Raw genomic sequence first — 14,559 nt, 5'->3', positions numbered from 1 at the left:
TTTAATCCCTTCCTTTGTTTGGCTCTGCTTACTCTCCTGGGGGTTGGGTTCAGAAAGGGGGAAGGGGATCCCACAGAGTGAAAGCAAATCTATTGTTGGGGCCCTAGGAGGGACCACCTCCCATCCCCTCTCTACTCTCCATCCAGAATACTCCCATAAGAAAATCAAATGATATTTCTCCCCCGAAAATGTGGGGGGCAAAAAGAGCTTAAACCCAAACATATATTAAAAAATTAAAATTTGAATCTGAATAGAAATATATTTTCTTCTCTCCCTACCTACATAGTAAACTTTCTAAAGTTTTTTTTTTGGGTCACTTTCTCATTGAATATAATTTTTGTATCATAATTACCTAATAAAACTCATTTTTCATATTAGCCCAGGCTCTTTGCTACATTTATGTGGTAATAAATGCCTTTATTGAAACAGAAGATTAAATTATACTGAAATGCTCCTTTTCATTATTGATTTTTTTTCCTCTCCTCTCTTGGTAGCCCATCTCACTCCCTCAGTGCTTGCTTTGCTGCTAGATCCCTTTTGTGCTTGTTTCTAGGAAAGGCTCACCTAGCAGGGATGGATTGGATCTGTGGAGCCCCTAATGAAAGAGTCTTTTGCCTTTGTGGGTGAAAAGGGGAGAGGGGGAGAGGATTGACAGACAGATTTCTATTCTTCTGACCCCACTCCCATGCCCTGCCCCTGGGCAACCCACGGTGCCCATTTGGTTTGGTTTCTATCCTGCAGAGATCTCAAGATGGCTCACATTGGTGGAAAGGAATGAAGCACTTATAAAAGAGGTGCATTCTTTTCTTCCCAAGAAACATGGAAAATTATGCATAAAATAAATCCTCTGCCAATTCAGAAGCAGAAGTACCTGATTTTTTTTTTTTTGACATGCCACTTTAGGGGTAAAAACAAGGTTTCTGCTGCACACATGTGTCTAAAGCAGCTTTTGGAACACAGCACCACCCAGAGTACAACAGCTTCCATGAGGTGCCCTCTTCCTCAGTTTTTGTTGGCTGGGTCAGCATAGACTGGCAGATAGTACACTGGTCCTCGGCCACGGCAAGCCTCTGGCTGTCCAGGACAGGGCAAATGCTCAGGGGGCATGATGTCCCTACCAAGGCAGGGGACGAAACCAGGGTATTTGAGGAAGACTTTGAATGTGAAGTGAAACTTTCATTCAGTGACATTGAGAAAACTAGAAGTTTTCCATGAAGTCGTTCTATCTGAAAGCTCATTAGTTGATTCCATAAGACTTTTTTGAACTTTTTTTCAATTACAAATCCCCACATCCTGTCATTGTTTTCCTTTGGTTTTTCTTTTTCCTTTAAAACTTAAATAATAACATTGGGGGTTGCATGGCAGACGGTGAACAGATGAAGGAGCTGTAAGGAATTGTCTGAAACCTCCTATGTGAGGTCACGAGCTTCTGAATACATTGCTGTGGTCCACAGAGGCTGGAGAAGAATAGAGGAGTTGCTGGATCAGCTATGGGAGACTTTAAAATTGTTTCTAGGCAGATCATTTTAGTTTTGTTTAATCAAATAAACCGTGAGTTTTCCCATGGAGTAGGGACAACTTAATAAGAAACTAATTAGTATAATGCTGGGAATACAGGCATGAACCAAACCAAGCCCCTGATTCATAGGACTTAGAGGCTTAAAGATAAAGATGAAGCAGAACAAAGTGAACCAGAAGGTAAATAACTTGCACTTTCAATGGTCATAGTTGCTACAAAGCAGAAGTATTAGCGATATTAGATATTAGATATGAAGATATTCATGGTGACAGAGCATCTACTGCAGGGTTCCTTAATCCCAGCAGTAAGTGCATGTGCAAAGGTGGGATGGAGTCCTCCACCTGAGAGAAAAGGTAAACAAAACAAAGGTTAGAAGCAACATCAAACCCCTTTAGGAAGCAGGAGAGCAAGCTATATCTGGTTGGTCAAGACTTCATTGACAGTGAGTTCACATTTTATCTCAAAGTATGACCAAATCCGATTTGTCTCTACTACCTGTTATCTCAACCAACCTTAGCAACAAAACTCTCAGATTCTAGACAGGGACATGGCTGCCTCCAGTAGAAACTACATTTCCCAGAATCCTATCTGATTTGGTTCTGCCCAATAAGATATAAACAGAAGTACTAGAAGCAAGTTGGGATAAGTGTCTTTAAAGCAGAGAGTGCATTCTTAGACTCTCCAGTTGATAGGAAAGCTGAGGAGATCTTAGGATTTTGCCCCTGAGCTGTGTTGTAGGAGAGCAGCACCAGATGCCTGTCACCATGGCACGGGACACAGAGGTTCTGGGTAGAGACCTGGCCTTCTTGAGAGAAAATTACACTTAGATTTAAATTATACTTATTTGAGGCTTATATGCCTCATTACTAAGCCAATTCTAAATCAATGGTAACACTTAAAGACTATTTAAACAACAGTTAAAGAACTGTGTTATGACTGTTAAATTCAAATATAATTTCTGCAGTTTTTATAAGATTCCTGACTAGATACTTAGCATAAGTGTAGCGGTAAATATTTAAAAAAAAAATCTCTCAACCCACACCAGTGCCGGCTCCAGCAGGTCACACGGCATCATAATCAACAAAGCATCTCAACCCAACTTGCTACCTGTGGCCCTTTAAGGCCACACAGACCTGGGTTGTCCTTCTCCTCCTCCATCTTGGTTCTTCTCCTTTCTCGCTCTCCTCTCTTCAAATCTTTGTGCCCTCCTTACTTTTTCACTGCCCAATCACAGGCCTTGCCTTATCTTGTGCCTGCCCTCATCTGCACATAGACATCAATCCACCCATAAGAACCAAACCCTGAGAATATTTGTTTACATTTTGTTTGTTTTCTCATTAGCATAGTCATTTGGTATGGTGTTGTTTGCAAAGTACATTTGATATTATAGAAGACAAAAGTCACCAATAATGAATTCTGACTGAGGGCTTCATGGTGAATGTCAAAGTGTGACCTGTGGGGAGAGGAATGATCTATCTTGTTTAAGGAAGCAGCAGCAATGAGACAGGGAAGGAGAAAAGAAGAGGAAGGGAGAGGAGGATGGAGAGGGAACGGAGAGGGAACTTGGGTGAAGCCAAACTCAGGCTTTTATATCTACTCTGTCTATACATCAATGGGTCTCTTGAGGAAAAGATCCTACACTTGGGTTATTTCCCCAGTGACCTAAAGATCTTCCACCAGACCCTACACCAAACTATCTCCTACAGTGCAATCCTTGAGAGCTAACTGAATTCATAATGGATCTTTGTGGGTAACACATATCCAGAGTAAAGCCTGATAAGTCAGCTTTGGCTGAGTATGTCTCCATGAAGTAGTCAGTCAACCACATCCAAGAGTCATGAGATTGCCTATCTGGAGCTGTGAGGTGGACGGGTTCTCTAAAGGAAGGTCTGGGCAAGGAGTAAATGATACGCATTTCTCCAGCACTACAGGAGGATGAGGAATAATTAATAGCATGCTATGGAATAATCTACAGTCAGGAAGTCATCCTTTCCATGGATGTCCAACACCATGAACAATGGGGCTCAGAAGGCTAAATTTCTCATAGGCAAAAGAGTGAAGCTGGACCCTTTCCTCTTATCATATACCAACGTATGCAATAAAACTCAAGATGGAGATAAAACTTAGAATATGCAGGCACAAGTCTCCTTGACTTAACATTTGTCTGTAATTTCTTAAATATGGCAACAAAAGGATGAGGCAGTGGAGTGAAAAAGTAAGAGACAGCCGTTGTGGCACATGACAGTTCTCTTCAAACACATAAGAGGCAAAGGCAGGAGGCCCACTACCAGTTCGAGACAAGCCTAGTCTACTTATTGGGGCCCTGCTTAAATGAATGAATGAATGAGTTGGACTTACACCCAAATGGAAAAGTTTGTGATGTAATGTGTCTGCATACTGGAATATTATCCAGCCTTTAGGGGGGCAGAGTTTAGCCATGAGTACCTCCAGAAACAGCTTCAGTGAGACAAATCAACTGTATTGGAGTGAACAAGGTAGATCTTGGGGAGTGGGTAGGGATTTCCAGGGTAGGTCTCCATTATTGGCTAGGGCTGGGACAATTCACTTACATGAAGAGGAATTCCAAGAACCAACTGGCAAGTTCTTATCAGGCAAGAGGAAGCTGAACCTGTAATCTGGCCATAGGCTGTGTGACTTTCCTCAGAGGTTTTTTTGTGGGGTGGGGTGGGGGATTTACAGGCAGGAAAGGCTGATTGGTCATAACACAGTACCTAATTATTATATGGTGGAAAGGACTGAGTGGGACTTCTGTGCAGTGGGACCATGTAGCACTTGCAGGAAGCTTTGTGCAGTGACCAGTAGGTCAATTATCTTAAAATCACAAGAGGTATTAGTATTAGCTCATTAGTCTGCAATTTGTCTGTCAGCTCCATCAGGTCACTGGAGAAGGTCTAAACCTAGAGGGCAAGAGCAGCCTGTGTTACTCTCAGGTCAGCAGCTGATGCTGGCTGACTGCCATTAACGTGGACCTCAGCTGGAGCTATCTGCTAAACAGTCATGGATGACCTCTCCATGTGCTCACTTAGATTCCTTACAGCATCGTACTAGGTCAAAGGAGTTTTGGAAGAGTCAGGAAGATGCTATCCCTTGTCATATCACCTAGCCTTGAAAGTTACCTAAAATCCTCCTGAAGGTCACTGACTTAAAGTCAGGAGGAACCGTGACTCACAATGGTGGGTTGAAGGAAGACACTCTGGCTGAGACCCTTGGTAGCTTTTGACCAACCTTCAGCTCCTTTCCCACTCAGCTGTCACATTGTCATATTTTGAGAGAGTAGGCAAACAAGGCAGAAGTGAACTACATCCTCTGTTATAAGAAGATGGTGTAAAAAGACGAAAATGCTACCATCCTGGGAGAAAGGGTTTGCTCGTTCAGCAAAACGCACATGAGGACAATGCAAGGTGGGTGACAGCAGTGGGTGTGGCCTAGTGCTCTGTCACTAAAACTTGTCCTAATGCTCCCCTTATTTCTTAACCATAAAAGTACTTGGCCACACTTTTACTACTTTAAACTATCTTTGTGAAAGAATGGACAAGTGCACATCAAGATATGGGGTCTCTCATACACACATGCATTATCACATATCTAAAATACAAAGTAAGAAAGGAAATATGGAAATATGTTATGTTTATATTGGGCATCATCAATATTCCTAATTAAAATACAAGATCCAGTTATAAAATTGGAACTATGGAATCCAAATATTGATTTCTCTGTTGTTAAATGAATATTAATTAATCAAAGGAATGGTTATAAAGTCTCCTGAGAGATAACCTTGGTAAAACTGTTGCTCATAAAAAAAAAGTATGGTGTGTGTGTGTGTGTGTGTGTGTGTGTGTGTGTGTGTGACAATTGGTTATAGAACAGCATTCGTTGTTGTTTCTCAGGAGCCATTTACCAAATGTTTTCTCATTTGTTTGGAAATCCAGAATTTGCTAGTGCGGTGGCTAGTGGAATGTGGGATGGTAAAACAACACCAGAAAGTTTGCTAAGGTAGAGCAGGTTGAGACCCAGAGAGTTGGTGGGCACACACCTGAGACTTAGGTGACAGAATCCTGGCCTGGAACATGTGCCACATTCCCCACATAAGGAAACCTGGCCTGTAGTCTTGTGGGCCCAGAGCAGAGTTCTCCATGCTAATGAGGTACCTAGAGGCCCTGAGGACTTGGCCAATAAGCTTCCCTTCCAGACATTCCTCCATCCAAAAGGTATTTAATCTTGGGTCCACCCTGAGAAGTAGGGTATGGATCCATTTTCTGCCATGAACAATGAATAAACAGTTTAGAACCATGGACTGTCTTTCATCAAGATCCACCAGGGCAGCGTGGAAAAGGCCTACAGAACCACAGCTAAGTCTCTTGTAGAAGGCTCATCTGTACTCCCAGACAACCACCACCAAGCTAAGGACAGTCACAGCAGCTAAGCTGGAAACCCTCTTCCTCCATCCCTACTCCACCACTCCTGCCCCAGGCTAGATGCTGTCCTCAGCCTGCAGGTCCTCTGACTCAGTTCTATGCTGTTCCAAGACTCCCAGCAGCATCTGGATGTCGGAGAGTCAGAGGAACCCCGCAGCACCACCCTCATTGCAGGCCAAAGACCCCTGAACCAGCTCTGGCTTTCACACATCTCAGACTGTGCTTTCCCTCACCTGGAGCTGAGTCTTCCCTGAAACCCAGCACCCAACTGGCTATGGCTGGATAAGCACAGTCAAACCCCTCCCGAACCACAGATGTTTTGCCTCCTGAGCTGCCATCCCTGCCCTGAGGTGAGCAGAACGCAGACCAACAGTGGCATGCAGTTATTCTCTTGCCTCCTCTTCCCTATCTTGGTGTTAAAAGCATGCATCACCACATCTGACTTTATTATGTGAATTTAAGGAATCAAAATCAGGTTGTCTTCATTCTTGGAAGGCAAGCAGTCTACCAACTGAACTATCTCCCTCATCCAAGAAAAAGAATGATCTTCTTTTTAAAGTATATGACTTGAATGGTTTTTGAAAAATCATGAGGAAATACTTGCTAGAAATAAAATACCATAGCCAAAGTATTTATAAACACATGAGTCATTTAAAGAAGTATGGAGATGCCTAGAAAACATCTATAGCGTTTGCACATGATAATAAAGTAAAAACGAATATCGGAAAGGAAAGGGTTTTGACTCACCCGCGCTAGGTGGCTGAGTGGGCTGAGTCAATGAACAATTCTATTCAAGTTTTCCTCCCTAGAGGGAATGAGAGGTCCAGGTAGCTGGGATATGATTTTTGTGTTAAAATAAAAGGTTCACAGGAGACAGGTTACCTCTTTATTGCCCAAGTTCTACCAGGCAAAAAAATAGAATAACCCAGAGTGGGGGATAAAGTATTATTTGGGGAAGCAATAATTGGCCCCAGTCATGCGGTCTCAGCTGTAGAAGTTATGAAATGTTCTGTTTGTTCTATAGGAGCATAAATATTACAGACTGTTTTTCAAGATGAAAAATAAAAGCAAAAAAAAAATTTCTGGTTGCCAATCATCTATCTTGGTGGCTTTTCCTTTGGCTATGATAAAAATACCCAACAAAAGCAACTTAAGGGTGCAGAGTTCAAGGTTATGTCCATAATTAGAGAAGGCTCAGCATCAGGGGCTTAGGGCAGCTGGTCACATCACAGCCGCAGTCAGGAAACAGAGAGCGAGGAAACGGGACAACGGCTCTTTTACACCTTGTCATGTGCTCTACCATTGGTGCTAGACATGATGCAAGATCACAGAATCCCCCACAGGCACCACCCAGACTCGATCTCCCAGATGATTCCACATTCATCAGGTTGACAACTGAGATTAAGCATCACAACACCTCATGGAAAAGCACACCATAATCATTTCCACTCACCACCCCCACAGAAATATTAAACACAGAAATTACCAGCAATTCTACTTCTACATATATGCCAAAGAGGACCTTAAGGGTTGACAGCCGAGCTAAGCATGACGGACATAATTTGATCCCTGAGACCCATATGGTAGAGAGAGGAAGCTAACTCCCTTTAGTTGTCTTCTGATACACACATGCACACATACCACACAGACCCAGACAAAGACGCACACAGAGTAAATAAGTAAAAACATAATTAAGATATTTGTAAACTAATGCTCATATAAAAATAGATGGAAAGATGTCAAATAGGTGTCATCCAACAAATGGACAAACAGAAATGTACTGGGTCCATTCAATGGACTATTATTAATCAGCTCTTTAAAAAGAATGGATTTTTATATGAAACCACAACATGGGTAAATAAGTGATATATTAGTACAGAACAAATGTTTCATGATTTCACATGTATGAGGAACAGGCAAATCCATAAAATGTAAGCGAGTGGATCAGGAGCTCTAGAGGAGAAGCACTGAGTTACTCTTTAACTAATACAGAATCCTTATTTCTGGTGGTGCACATTTTAGGAATGATGGTGATGGTGGTTTCACAGTAGCGTTTAGTCACTTAATGTCACTGTATCCTTAAAATAGTTAACGTTGTGACATCTGTGTTTCCTGAATTTCACCACAGATCAGCTTTAACAGTCCACCTCTCTGACTTCCCTCTCTTCCATGTACTTTGTGAGAGACAGACACACCTGTTTCTTTCCTACCCACTACGGTGGTCCTGAGGCAGGCTCTGCCCACTGCACTCATTAATTAACAAACTGAATGTAAGAACATCTAAATCCAAAATTAGGGATAGAGGTATTAGAAATATTTTGAAATATTCATGGTATTATTTTCCCTATCTCCAAGGTTAACGATCTTCATCTAAGAATCAGACTTAAGGGATTCAGAATCAGATCTTGCCCTGTAGACTCAGAAAATATCTCTATTTTCCTCTGGGCCAAATTTCCCCATAAAATAGAACTATAAGAACAGTGTACCATGCTTGACCACAGGTCCCAGGAGTAACATGAACCTAACTGGGCAGACCTCATTCTGTGATGAGCAGGATAAAGAGTCAGGTGACTTGTGGATGACAGCCTGGAGATCACCTGGCTCTCCCTGCCTTGGGAACTGTAGATTTTCCTTTTCTCATCCTCCTATCTTGGAAAGAAGAGAAACACTGGGTTGGATCCCTGAATTTGCTTATATGGCTAGATCTTTACTATTTTAATGATTCCCTCTATGCCTTTCCTGGGCTTCTGTATCATTTTTTTTTATCCTACCGCCTACCAGCAACAGCACACACAAGTGAGACCCAAAAATATCCTTGCTTGGTTGGTGGAGGAGCCCATCCTGGCCCAAGGGACTGAGTTTCTACAGTTAAAGAAGGGCTATAGTTAGCATGTTGACATTATATTTCAAGTAATGTAAACAGTTGGTTTTGCAATGAAGGTGTTCTGTAAATACACTGTCAGTTATGAAGAATGAGTAGGCATGAGGATACTGTAACTGACACTTTTTATTGGTGCATGAAACCCAGCTAGAGAGACATTGGTTTGGTTGTACAGTTTGGTTTTTACCCTGGGTATATAGATCTGCAATGTAACAGAGGTTGGGGAGGGTGTTAAACTTTTCACTCTTGAAAATGTAAGCTGGAAATGTACTTGTCGGAGGGGAAGGAGACAGCCCATGGACTGTAGGGTCTTTAAAGGTGTCCTGGTGTTTACTTACTGAGCTATTACTGCCCAACTCTCACGTTAGCTGTGACAAAATAGCTCTAGATCTTGATCGATCTATCTGGAGGAAAATGATTACCCCAGTAGAGAGACACTGTTCTTTCACAATCCTATAAACTGCAAGATGGACAGTGGGTGTTCTCTACAGTGGTGATTGTATCCTACTAGGAAACATATCCCAAGATACTCAAGAAAAAAAAAAACAAAACAACAACAACAGAAAAGCATGAAGTCAACAATTATCACTCCCTCCCAAACTGTGACTTAGCTCCACTCAGGCTGCTCCACCTTTGTATCCATGGTTACACTACAGACGAAGCCACAGGAAACAACTAGTATCTCCATTATGCAATCAATAGAAAGAGCTAGGGTTAGCTTAGGGTTTACCGTGATCTCCTGTTATTCTTGCTTATATCTGAATGAAACCTAATTGTTTCATTTAGGTAGTTTAAATGGATTTAGTTTTTTGAATACTTAGACTCCTATTATGCTACTTGGTCTAGTAACGTGATTCTCCAGCCTTACTACTTACCCTGCTCATCACAGAGTGAGGTTTGCCCCAGTTAGAAGGCTCATGTACACCTGCATCTGATGGTCCTTTGACTCTCTCCCTAACACCAACAACTAACTTAATTTGCTTAGAGCCTTTCTGTATGGAGACCTGGAAGGTGGCCTCTGTCTAGCTGCCTTCTGAGCTGTAGCACTGTGGCTTTGATTTTGGCTCCAGTCATGTTTCTTTATGCATCCCATTTATTAATAATGTCCTTTGACTCTGTCTGGATGATTTTTAAAATTTATTTCCTCTTTGCTTATCCACTGTCTTGTAAAACATCCTGAGCTTCTTCACAATGGGTTCAACAGTGCATTTTCCTTTAGAACAGGCCGTGAAGTTCTTAGTCCAGAATGGGCCTAAGATTGGCCCAATATGAAGACTTACGTTGATCCTTTCTCTTAGTTTAATTTCAACTGCATCCTTTGTTAGGGTGCTCCACAAGCTAATAGACCAATAGACATGGGAAACCTTACAAGGTACCAACCTTAGACAAGGAACTACAGCTAGCTAAGGAAGGCTGAGAGTGAGAGAAAATAGTCCTCCTCATGACAAGAACCCTAATTGGTTATCCAATACCAGGTGGTTATCCCTGAAAACATTCATACAAATAACAGAAAACAATTCTGCTACTTGTATTTATATATTTATGTGTTTCATGTATCATATATGCATATATATATGAATCATCAATGATATAACATATGATATATATAGATTTGTCTATCTTTCTATCTATACATACATACGTACATACATATGACAATCTTGATTAAAGGAAAAGAGGATGTGAATTTGAGATGGACCAAGTGGGCATGTGAGGAGTTAGAAGAAGGAAAGGGGAGAGAGGGGGTGATAAAATTACATTTTAAATTAAAGTTTACATAAAAGTAGCTAGAGGCTTAGTCTTAGTCAGCATCAGAATTGACCCCCAGCATTTTCTTTTCCATCCACCAGCTATGACAGATAAAAATGACTAAGAGACTACACATCCCATTTCTTTCTTGTTCCTCTTCATTTCCTATGCAAGCAGTGAGACAGCTCCTTAGGACTATGGTGTATCACTTTACAATTGCCCTGGAAAGGTCTCCTAGTAACTGACACAGAAAACTGCACCTCCACATCACAAGTAACTCTGCATCCACCCAGAAATCAAAGTTTCCCAAACCAGCCTGGTCGTGTTTCTTTTTCCCACTAGCGTGCTCTAACAAGTCAGGTTTGGGCTCACAAACCCTGCTTCTGCCACTACCTGTCGTCTTTCAAAGCCAACTACAAGATTAGAAAGAACAAGACACATGAGAAGCCTAACTACTGATACCTCCTACAAGTTCAGAGTCTTCCCTCAATCCACATCCCGCTTTCATAATTTGCTATACTTACACTTCACTATAATCACTGAATCACACTATTTATCATGGAGAAAGTGTGCAGATCCAAACCAGCCAAAGTAGGAAAATACAGGACAGTCTTCCTGAGGAGGTTCCAAACAAGTTTTTCTTCTTCCTGTAAGTGCACGTGAACAACTCCGGGCACTAACGAGTAAAAATCACAGAGCACACACAGGCAAGAGAATACATCTAAGCTTCTATTTTCAGAGTCTGAACTGGGTCTTTATTACATGCACAAGACTGACTAATTGGTAACATGATGGAAGCTGGTCTCTAGATCAACTGAACCATGTGGCTCATCGTCCCCAGCCTGGTTTACATAGTTGGCTTTCTGGAATGGTCAGACTCCACTTGGAATCACATGAGTAGCCTTTTAAATCTGGTCAGTTTCTACTGAAATACAAGACTCCCATCATGTGTGGCATAGACTACCAAGGTGAGAAAAGAAACTAGCTATCTTTTTGGATGAAGTCAAATTGCTTACCGTGTAACCTACACCTCACACTTTAAACACATAACTAACTTAGAATAAGTAACTGAGTCAAAGTTAAGAGCTAAAGTTATGGGCTGGAGAGATGCCTCAGTGGTTGAGAGCACTGACTGCTCTTCCAGCGGTCCTGAGTTCAATTCCCAGGAAACACATGGTGGCTCAGAATCATCTGTAATGGGGCTCTGCTGCCCTCTTCTGGTGTGTCTGAAGACAGCTACAGTGTACTCATAAAATAAATAAAGCTTTTTTTTAAGTTATAAAAAGAGCTAACATTATAAAACTCACACATTAAAACATAGGTGTAAATTTTCATGACATTGTATGTGGCAGTTTTCCTGTCTGTGACTCCAAAACTGCAGTATCAAAAACAAAATAGATAAACAAGACTTGACTGTATTCATGTTTAAAATAAAGTTCACTGTCAGAGCCAAAGGAAACTCCAATTCCCCTGACTCCAAGAGGCAGTCCAAATATCCAGGTATGAGCTCAGCCTGGACTACAGGAGGGTTTCTGGTGGTTAGATAATAGCCAGCATCCCTCAGGAATTGTGAAACTCATTGCTATCTATGAAAGGCAGAGAGACAAATGGCTACCTGTGGTATCTGTCAGCACACCAATGCTCACGCTGGCCTTCAGGATCCTTCAGTATAACAAGTACCCATCCCATATTTCCCAGTCCATGCGAGCATACTAGCCCTTCCCAGCTCCTCCTCTGCCCTTAACTTTCTATAGGTACTAATTCTCTTTTTAATACTGCTATTCCTCTCTTCCTCTCTCTTCTTCCCCCCCTCACTCCCTTCCCTCCCTCCCTCTCTCCCTCCCTCCATCCCTCCCCCTCTCTGAAAAACAAAAAGAAACACCCAAAAAGATGAAAATCAAAACAAACAAAACCAAGACAAAATGGCCAAAATAAAACAGAAACTATACCAACACTGAGTTTGTTTTGTGTTGGACAACTACTCCTGAACCTGCTCTTAAGTGTGGTTGATATGCCCAGTGTCACCTCACTGGAGAAACCTGAATTTCCCCTTACAAGTGGGCATTAATTGCAAATAGCATCTGAAACAAATAGTAATAAATTTAAGGCAGATTAATTATATCTCCAAATGTGCTATGACTTAACGGGAAATATTAGAATACCAGCAATGAACTTGGAGGCTAGCACACACAAACTTTGCTATTATGTACAGTAACATATTCCATTATATTTGAATATCCACATGACAAATAGTGCTAGAAGCTGAGAATACTGTTATTAAAGATTTTAGGATAACGTTTTTGAAATGCAATTAAATCACTGTACTAGGCAAATTTCCATGTACGTCACAAATACTAGCTAATATAAAGTCTGAAGTCCTCACATTTCAAACACTAATGTAGTGAGTAACTGTCCGGTATTGTGCGATCTTAATTACTGTAATAGATGATTCGCAATTGTGATTCACAATTATTGCAAATGTTTACAAAAGTCCAACTTAATTTTCACATCTGTCATAAACTGTATGAATTTCTTCCTTTACCTTTAAAGTGCAAAAAATTATAAACAAGATGCAACATACAAGGGATTTGTGACTAAATGGCCATCAACGTTTACAGTACTGATTCTGAGGCAGAGTCTTACTGTAGCCTAAACTAACCTGGAAGCTCTAAAGCTAGCGTCCTGTGGTGGGGTACAGCGCGTGTCCTGTCTAGCTATCCCCTCCTTCACCCTTTCCTCAACCCAGCTCAGGCTTCTAGGGCTCTCCCCCAGCCCATGCACACCAGAAGTTAAACACACAGCTGAGGCAAAGCTGCCTCCACCACTCAGGCACCACTGTCCACAGAGCCTGACCAATGGCAGCCTGTGAAGGCCCGTCTTCAGCCTCCCAATAACCATACTTGCTGAGTCACCCTAGACACAGCAGCTAATCCAAAAGTCCACAGGCTCTGAGGCAGCCAGCTTAGGCGCCACCTGGCAAAGGAGCCCGCACTGACTCCTACCCGGAAGCTGCTCCAGACAAGGGCCTGTGCGGGAGGGTGGGGCCTGGGCGGCCGCGGGCCTGACCCAAGGCCTACTCCTCCGGGCACCTCCGCCCAAAGGCGGGAAAGGGCTGTCACAGGATGCCCAGGTCCTGCACATGGCCCACCCTGGACCAGCCCGAGGTCCCCAGGGCTGCCATTGGCCACCGGCCGACCGCCATCTTCCCGGGGCCCCTCAGTGCTTGTGTAGGCCGCAAAGTCAGCAAGGCCACGACTCCTGCCACCAAGGCCTAACCCTTGGGGCTGTCCAGTGGGGGAACTGGACAATTCGAAGGAAACCCTTTTGCCCTCTCCCCATTTCTTTGTGCTACACCTAAAAACCGAATTTCAACCCCGTGTAAGGAATCTGCAGCTTAGGGCTGGTCTTCACTGTCACCCGGGACCTCCCCTCGACTCACCATGATGGCGGCTGGAAGTCCGGTTGAAAAATAACTCGAAGGTGGCACCGCCGAAGCCATGTGGTTAGCAGCTTCTCAGGGCAGCTGCGGAGTGGCAGCCTGGCCGCCAACGGGCAAAAAGCCAAGGTGGCTGTGGAAGGAGAGCCGAGGGCCTCCAAGGCAGCTGAGCAGACTTGGCGGGAGCCTGTGAAACACTGAAGTGTGGGTGGCTCGCCCTGGGAAAGACTGTGGGTGGCTGGCCTTGTCCTGGGCTTCAGCCAATGGGCAGCAGCGCTCGGCCCTCGCCGGGGGGGCCTGGGGACCCACGTCGCCCATCTGAGTATCTGAGGGGTACGCATGGGGCATGCGCGAGGAACAGTGCTCAGTGCAGAGCTAGGCCGGAGCCTCACAGATGTACAGACTTGAGCCACTCCTCTGCCCCCCAGAACCGTGTCTGAAGACCCTTTGAAACAAGTCCTGTGCAGAACCGTGGTCAGAGTTCTGTCAGGAAACCATTTATTCAGGTCATTCCCTCAAAATGGCGCCTGCAATACAT

The 14,559-nt window shown here is 43.1% G+C and overlaps 1 long non-coding RNA gene across 2 annotated transcripts in view; it reads right to left on the bottom strand.

Moving 5' to 3' along the window:
• Positions 1–14,336, bottom strand: part of LOC148004526 (uncharacterized) — a 103,020-nt gene extending 88,684 nt beyond the window's left edge. The window contains exon 1 of one of the 2 annotated variants that reach the window (XR_015624511.1): positions 14,025–14,336. This is a non-coding gene — a long non-coding RNA (uncharacterized LOC148004526). The remainder of the gene's footprint in view (positions 1–14,024) is intronic. The other variant, XR_015624510.1, reaches the window with a different exon arrangement.
• Between the last annotated feature and the right edge of the window lie 223 nt (positions 14,337–14,559).

The sequence above is a fragment of the Rattus norvegicus genome, chromosome 7, assembly GCF_021556685.1.
Source record: "Rattus norvegicus strain SHRSP/BbbUtx chromosome 7, alternate assembly SHRSP_T2T, whole genome shotgun sequence".
NCBI lineage: Eukaryota > Metazoa > Chordata > Mammalia > Rodentia > Muridae > Rattus > Rattus norvegicus.
This window is presented reverse-complemented; position numbering and strand designations above follow the sequence as displayed.